Source organism: Takifugu flavidus, chromosome 6 (assembly GCF_003711565.1).
Source record: "Takifugu flavidus isolate HTHZ2018 chromosome 6, ASM371156v2, whole genome shotgun sequence".
In the NCBI taxonomy this organism is placed as follows: Eukaryota; Metazoa; Chordata; class Actinopteri; order Tetraodontiformes; family Tetraodontidae; genus Takifugu; species Takifugu flavidus.
In genome coordinates, this window is record NC_079525.1 from 10,906,958 (window position 1) to 10,914,479 (window position 7,522).

General features: G+C 40.3%; 1 long non-coding RNA gene across 1 annotated transcript; it reads left to right on the forward strand.

The window, feature by feature from the left end:
* The first annotated feature begins 4,900 nt into the window (after positions 1-4,900).
* LOC130527805 (uncharacterized) lies at positions 4,901-5,603 on the forward strand. The gene is made up of 3 exons (XR_008951120.1): positions 4,901-5,005; positions 5,110-5,208; positions 5,288-5,603. It is a non-coding gene; the product is annotated as an uncharacterized LOC130527805 (long non-coding RNA).
* Positions 5,604-7,522: the final 1,919 nt, after the last annotated feature.

Sequence of the window (7,522 nt, forward strand, 5' to 3'; positions counted from 1 at the left end):
ACTGCAGGTTGTCAGCATCTTCCTCTTCAGATCCTCGTCAAATGTGCTACAGGCAGTTTAGCCTAATTGCAACTGGACTTCCACTGGAACAAAACGACAAGAACGCACAAATGTAAGAAAAATTGTAAAAGCAAATCTTCATCGAGGCTTGGACTACGCTTTAATATTGCAGTTGAGGTTACACTGCAAAACAATTATGGAAAAAAGAATAAACTATCTGCCTGAGTCCATATATTGCTCCCACATCTGAGAATAAAATATATTTTATCATTGTCATGATGTTCAGGACAAATAGTACAATTATCTTTCCCTACTTTATTAAAGGAAACAATTAAAAGTTTCAATATAACTTTGAAATCCCAATTCATAATAAATAATATTAAATGAATTAGAATTCTAAACACAAAGAGAGAAAATCAATTATAATATCATTAAAAAGACATTAAAAAAGGGCAAATATGATATATGTTGTTTTCACAGCTCATTCCAAAGGACTCGTGACAGTAAAGTATCCCCAGATCTCCGACACAAACCCAGTTCTAATACGCATCATTCCTAAGCCATATGTTATTCCAAAAGCCCCTTCATCATGTTGATCAAGACTAATTAATCTCCACTGCCACAAACCTGGAATCCTTCACTTTATCTTGAATACGTGTGTAGCTTAATATCCCACACAAGTGGTGAGCAAAACGAACCTGTGATTTAAAAAAAAAAAAAAGGAAATGAAAAATGAGAAGCCTTTTAATGAGGACATAATTTAGGCTCATGGAATATTTATCAAAGCAGCTGAGGGCTGACTAGAGTGTGAAAGGTTACAGAACAGCAAAAGCCCTCGCTACACAAATGGTTTGAGTGTGTCTGTGTGTATGTGTGCGTGCGTGTGTGTGTGTCACCCGTTCACACCACGGGGTAATTTAGTCTCCAATCTCATACAGGATTATTATTATTATCATGGAGTGATATGATGTATTAGAAAGAAGGACATCATTCTAAAAGATGATGGTGCATTTGTGGACCACTGATGGACGGAGACCATTTCCAGCTATTAATCAGAGCCTGTGAGAAGCATTTGTTGAAGGTATCTTCATCATTTTTGAGTTGAATAAATGACAAGAGTGCTTATAACAGAAAGTAGCCAGTTCAAATCTGACAGGAGGACCTGGTGCCGCAGCTAAAATTCACCAGAGGACGTCAAACTTCTCATCTGCTCATCATCATCAAACTGCTGGACAGGAACCTCTTTATACCGGCACCATTTATCAGTTTGATTGATCATTTTTCTCTTCTGTGGCATTTGCTTTTTTTTGGTTTGGCACTAATTTTAACTGATTTAGCTTTTTTTTTTAGCCAGGTTATCTAATGTGCCTGTTTTTGGACTTTGAAAGCCACGTTACTGGGAACAAACCAGCAACTGGATGGGGACAGCAAAGACTACATAGAAAGTTGACCGGGCCACAATCAAGCCCACAGCAGCCTCAAACTTACTACACGTTTCCAAATGTTTCAAGTTGTTTGTCTCCAAATTATTTTGGTCCGTGCAAAATCTCTCATTTCCAAAGATATTTTGTGAAAGCCACATGATGATGATCTTAAGGCCAAACCACTTGCCCTATTTTCTATTGACGAAAGTGCAAAGAAAAAAAGAGCTCAGGCTGTATAATTGTTTGGTTTCTTTAGTTCAATAAATCTTAAACTTATTTTAAGGTTAAACTACTTTTATAGAAAACAGACTGGACACTTTAGCCTTGGGAGCATTATTCCAGGAAGCTCGGTCTATTACAGGTCACCTTATTACGGTAGAAAAAGAAACAAATCCCAAGGTCCAAACTGGCTGGGACTAAATCTCCCATCATTCTTTCTAAAATTAGCATTGAGCATTCGAAAGCTGGCTTTTGTATAACATCTATTAGATTTAGAAAAGAAAATCTGTTCATTTTAAAGATACATTTGGGTCAGATGTGAATTATATTCAGACTAGACTTACTCTTTACAAATGAGGGGGACAATTAATGGATGTTAAAATTTGGTGGCAGCTTGGATTTTCCTTTGCGTATATTTGGAAGTCCTATAAATTAAACGACCCTCAGTTATACCATATTGAAGAGTTAAAAAACCACATGAGGTTAAAATTGTCAAATGATCAGGCTGGTGCTTGCTAATTATTTACAAGGTTATTTTCTGGTTATATAAAGAGCATGGTGATGAAGTCCAGTTGTGTTTGCTCCACTGATCGAATTTGTGGTGAAGCTTTTCACCTGACTGACCACTGCATCGACGTTTCAAATTTAAAGTGAAAAAAAAAAAACGGGGGCGACTGCAGCACTACTTTTATACCTGCTTCACAAATGAAGTCAAATGTCAAACCAGCAACAATATCGCTCAATTCAAAAGTTAGACATTGAGAAATATATTCATCAATGTGAAGTATAAATCCCAACATGCAGCATTGAATTATTAACAGGTATTTCTGTTGTTTAAAGTTTGCACATATCTTCAAATGGTGCAAATAATGTAAAGGTAATCTTTCAAGTTGGCCATCAGATTTTATATTTTGTTGTGACACCACAAAGTCTAATTTAATTAAATAAATAAATATCATTTATTGTGTCCTTGAGTAAAGACTAAAAGGCATGAACTAACAGCATTAATCAGCATGCTATAGCATCAACCTCAAAACCAAAACGCTCCCAAGTTTGCCTCCATTGCTTTTGGCACAGTTTCAAGTCAAGACTCATTACGTTGTTAAACAGAGAGTCGATCCTCAGGCGTAAGAGAGCCTAATCAACACAATTACTGTTGGCTCTGACTACAAAGATTGAACAATGACATTTGTGCTGGAAATGTCTCTGTCCATCGTAGTCTTTGGTCTGGGCTCCTCCACGAAGCGCTTTAGACTGACATCTCACATAAAACTTATTCAAGTCAGGTGCTTCATGCTTTTTTTTTTGTTAACATCAGCGTTTTCTACATGTGTCGCATCAGAGGGACTGTGGAGCTGCATCTTACTTGGGGTGGTGGGGTTGAGCTCGGCCGCCGAGGCCTTCAGGTTCCATCTGGGAACAAAGTGAGAGTGTTCTGCGCTCCCAGCCGACCAAAGCGTTTGATCTCTTTTCCTCCTCGCTCGAGAAAAAGGTGGCGAGTTAACGCGGCCAAGCAGAGGAAAGGCCCATTTAACACTCGTGGCTGCAGTGTCGTTATCTCTCCACCTCTGTTGGTCTGTTTCTTTACACGGTCTGCTTGTTTCTGCTGTCCAGCCTGGTCAGCGTCAGCGTGCATTCAGATGGCTCTCCTGCCTTTGTCTGCTCTTCACTGTTACGTGTCTTTATTCTGCTGCTTTATTAACTGTGATTTACCTGGAACAAGACACAGAGATAAAGTAGAATCTACCAATCCCCCACCCCACCCCCCACCTTTCCTCCTGGTGAATTCAAGAATACCTTTTATAAAGTGATGCATTTGGATAAATTAATTGCTCTTTCATGCCTTAGCACTGACTCGCCCTTGGCTAAGGCACTTAATTAAGCATGTTTTCTTCGGTTTCTGGGTTTTTCATTGGGTGAATATGGAGTGTGTCAAATTCCTGCATGTGTTAAATAATAATAGCACCAAAAAAAAAGCTTAGGAGCAAAGAGCAGTAGAGAAATGTGAGGTAATTTACCTATCGCTAATGAGTCTCAACCAATCCATTAATTCATCTAAAGGAGGGAGAAATGCTCCCAACAATTAGGGAGTGCTTACATATCTGTTGGGTGTAGGACTGGGCAAGGATGAGCAGCGTTCTTTCATAGTTTCATTTCTTACTGAGAAAATGAAATAAAATACTGACATTAAATAGACTAGTTGGACAGTTGAATTTATGAATAGATTATGAGGTATAACTGTGTAGCTATTGAGGAAAAATCTCATTGCGGTGTATCACAGCAAGGAACAAATCATCCAAGTACATGCGGCCTCTTGGGTCACGACTCATATTTGCTCAGCCAGAGGATTTTTGTTTGCCTTTAAGAAAGATTAAATGGTTGGACAAGTTTTTAAATACATCACACTTAATCCTAAACTTGGTTCAGTCTGAATGTGCTGTCCACACAAATAAATTTGAAATTAAGGAGCCTTGGAAGAAAAGTTTTAAATGAATCGATACCACCTCGGCCACAGACTAAAGAGGGTCCATCTTAGTCATGCTGCTGGTAATCTCTCAAGGACTCTTGAACATGCAGATTGATATGATAAAACAATGATCTTGTGTCACTGCAGTGACCGGAGCTGAAGCTGCCTCTGGTGCTGGTCAGGGTTCAATTAGAAGACGGGGCAGAATATTGTATCAGGGACAACATCCATGTCAGAGGATGGGACCGGCATCGGTAACTGCTGGGATTAAGACAAGTAACATCCCAGAAGGACCATGTTGATATCAGATAAGAGTTTCTGAATGGAAGGGATTACACAAAACACACAGATATAATCTATCCTCCTCGTTAGATTACAAGTTGGTCCTGTACCAATTGTCAGACATTAGGGAAAGGGTGGTTAAAAGTGCAGCAACCTCACAACTTGCATCCTCGATGCTGTCACACCACACCCGAGGAAGAAGATGGTGAACAGGAGGAGGTCCCTTAAGCAGAAAGCACAAACGTTGGCAAGGAAGTGGTGGTTTCTATAATCCACCCTGAAGGAACCACTGGTGGCTTATAAAAAGGCCCTTTGTGGGGCTGGAACTGCCTATTATTCCTCTTTAATTGATGAGCTATTGACCGGCCTCACCTTCAGTATAACAAATACTTTGCCTATATGATGTATGTGTGTGTTCCTTTTTTTTCCTTCCCTGCTTCATCCCCTCCTTATGAATCAGTGTATGTTGCTTGTTGCCCCTGTCCCTTCTCCCGTTCCCTAGGCAGGTCTGAGGCACCACATGACTCACCTGCGGCTCATTTGGGGTAATGGGTCTGCAGCTCTAAGGAACGCCCGTTTCTCCTCGTCTCCAGATTGTTGTAGATCCTCAATGGTAACACCTGGCTCCCCTTTTCTTGAGCTTGTGCTATTGCTCGTCTGCCTTTCTTCTGAGATTTTCATCTGCCTCACCTTGATCTTTTTTTCATGTTTTTGCAGGTCACTGCCGCTCCCATCAGTCTCGCTCGCCTGCACCTCGCCAAATATTGCTTTTTTACCTTTTTGTAACCCTTTCTTTTTAAAATCAAACCTTTTATGGTCAGTTTGTCTGTGTCTGCATTTTGGGTCCTGTTTCTGGCTTCACCTGGCGTAACAGCTCTGCTCCTCCTTTACCCAGCTGACCATCATCAGGAGGGTCCCTTCCTATGAGCCTGGAACTGCTCAACATTTTGTTTTTCCCATTTAAAAGGAGCTTTTCCTTTTTCACTGTTGCGCCATTGGGTGTCTAGCTCTGGTTTTCTGTAAAGCACCTGAAGGCACTTAATGGTTGAATTGGTTGTGGAATAATTTCTAATCCTTTAACTTACAAATATAGCTTCAACAATGCCAAAAGCACAAAATACTTTATAACAGCATGAATACATTAAAATTGTTTTCATTATAACATCTATTTTTTTTATAAAACCTGTAGATTTATTAAAGGTTTGATTTGGGCTGCTTTTTTGTATCAACTCTAAATCTGTCCCATGTTTCTTTGTACCAAAGTAAAACGTAGTTCTGAAGGAAAACTCGGTACTTCAAGACAGAATAAGTCTGAACTAACAAAAATTAAGATCTAAATTATAAATCTGCTGCTACATAAAGCTACAAGGCAACACAGTGAAAAGCAGGTGGCTGGAGTGAGATAAAGGTCCTTTTTTGGAAGTTAAAAAGAAGTCAATAATTGTCTTAAATTGCAATATGCAGTCCAAAATTGTAGTCCAAAATTTGATGTCAACTCACTGTACAGATCTAAACGAGAGGGGACAATAGTTGCAGAGGGTTTAGATCTGTTATTTTCTACATCACCAGTTCAAAGAAAAATAGTTTTTGAATATTTATTTCAATGCAGAAAATAAGGAAAAATCAAATGAAAAAATGAGAGGATAATCGTCTCAGCTATATATTTCAGCTGAATATGTTAAAGTCGCCTATAAAAAATGTGTTCAAAAAGTGTAAAAAAAAAGTGATTAAATGTATATTTGTAACATGAAATGAGATTTACAGTCAGGTTAAAGGTCTGCCTTCTTGGGGGCAAGAAAATAGCAAACAGTCAAGGTGGTTAAAGGGGTGAGGACCCACATGGGAGAAAGCTGCATGGGGTAATGCTTGCCGATGTGGCACATGCATTTAGGAGCAACGCGAAACAGTGAGGAAAACCTGCTGATGGTGAATCCTTCTGACAGGACAAAATTCCACAGCTTAAAATATGAGGGAGGAAGAAGAAAGAGAGTGGAAGAGAGTCAGAAACTGCCTGACAGAAGACTGGAGAGAACTTGGGAAGGCAAAATGATTTATTTTTTTAATTAATGTAATTATTTCCACGCATTAATAATACTATCTTTGAAATTTAAGTTTTATCAGTGCTCATTTTCACTCCACACCACATGTTTTCGGAGCCACTCCTCATTGCCACTGAGAACGGACTGTGTGAAGTCTCAATGTGGATCTGTTTTGGGTGATCAGCTCTGGAGATTAAGCTTAAATCTAAAGGAAGGAGAAGAACAAAGGAGGGAGGTATCAGAGGATCAGAGACTGTGGGAAGGAGTACGGTGGTGGAGCAGGTCTTTGAGGAAAGAGGGGCCCTGGTTTTAGGAGGGCTTTGTGGGTGAGAAAGAATATTTTTGCAGAGGTATCCAGGAGGTTCTGGAGGAGGGGGGGTGATGTGGTGCAGGTGTGGGCGGGTCAGCATGGATGGGATAAATACATGCATCCTAGTTGTAGCAGAGGAAAAAGAGAGAGAGAATGGGACAGGCAATGTTTGTGGAAGAAGTTAGATTGTTGTTGTGGTCTTCCAGAAAGAGGTGAGTCAGAAAATATACCACTGTGATTGTGTGAGGAGGCTAACTGAGAGGCTAAAGTTGAGGGAGGTTCTGGTGAGGCGTTTGGGGACTATGCTTAAAAAATGGACCCATCCCAGTTTAGTTAAGGATGTCTTTTGATTTTATTCCTGTCAGGTAGCTGAGCAGGGTGTAGTGAATGATGGATGAATTGAACATTGCTCCCAATGGACGCTGACAAAGACCATGGCAACAAACAAGTGGGACAGAATGTAAAGAATGCAGAGAAGGGGGCCAAGCACGGACACCTGAGGGTCACCATGGGACAGGGGAATGGTGGGAGAGGCACTGTTGTTTACGATGATGAACTGCTTTCTGCCAGCCAGGGGGTCTGATCCAGGAGAGTGCTTTGACGGTGACGTGCAGAGTTAATTGTAGATGGGAGGGGAAGACGATGTGATTGATGGTGTCAACCGCAGCTGTGACGTCGAGAAGAACGAAGTAGGAGTCTGAGAAGGATGTTACAGTAACATCATATTCCAGTATTTTCCTGCGTTAAATCTGGGTTTCTTGATTATAGTTGTGACAGCAGG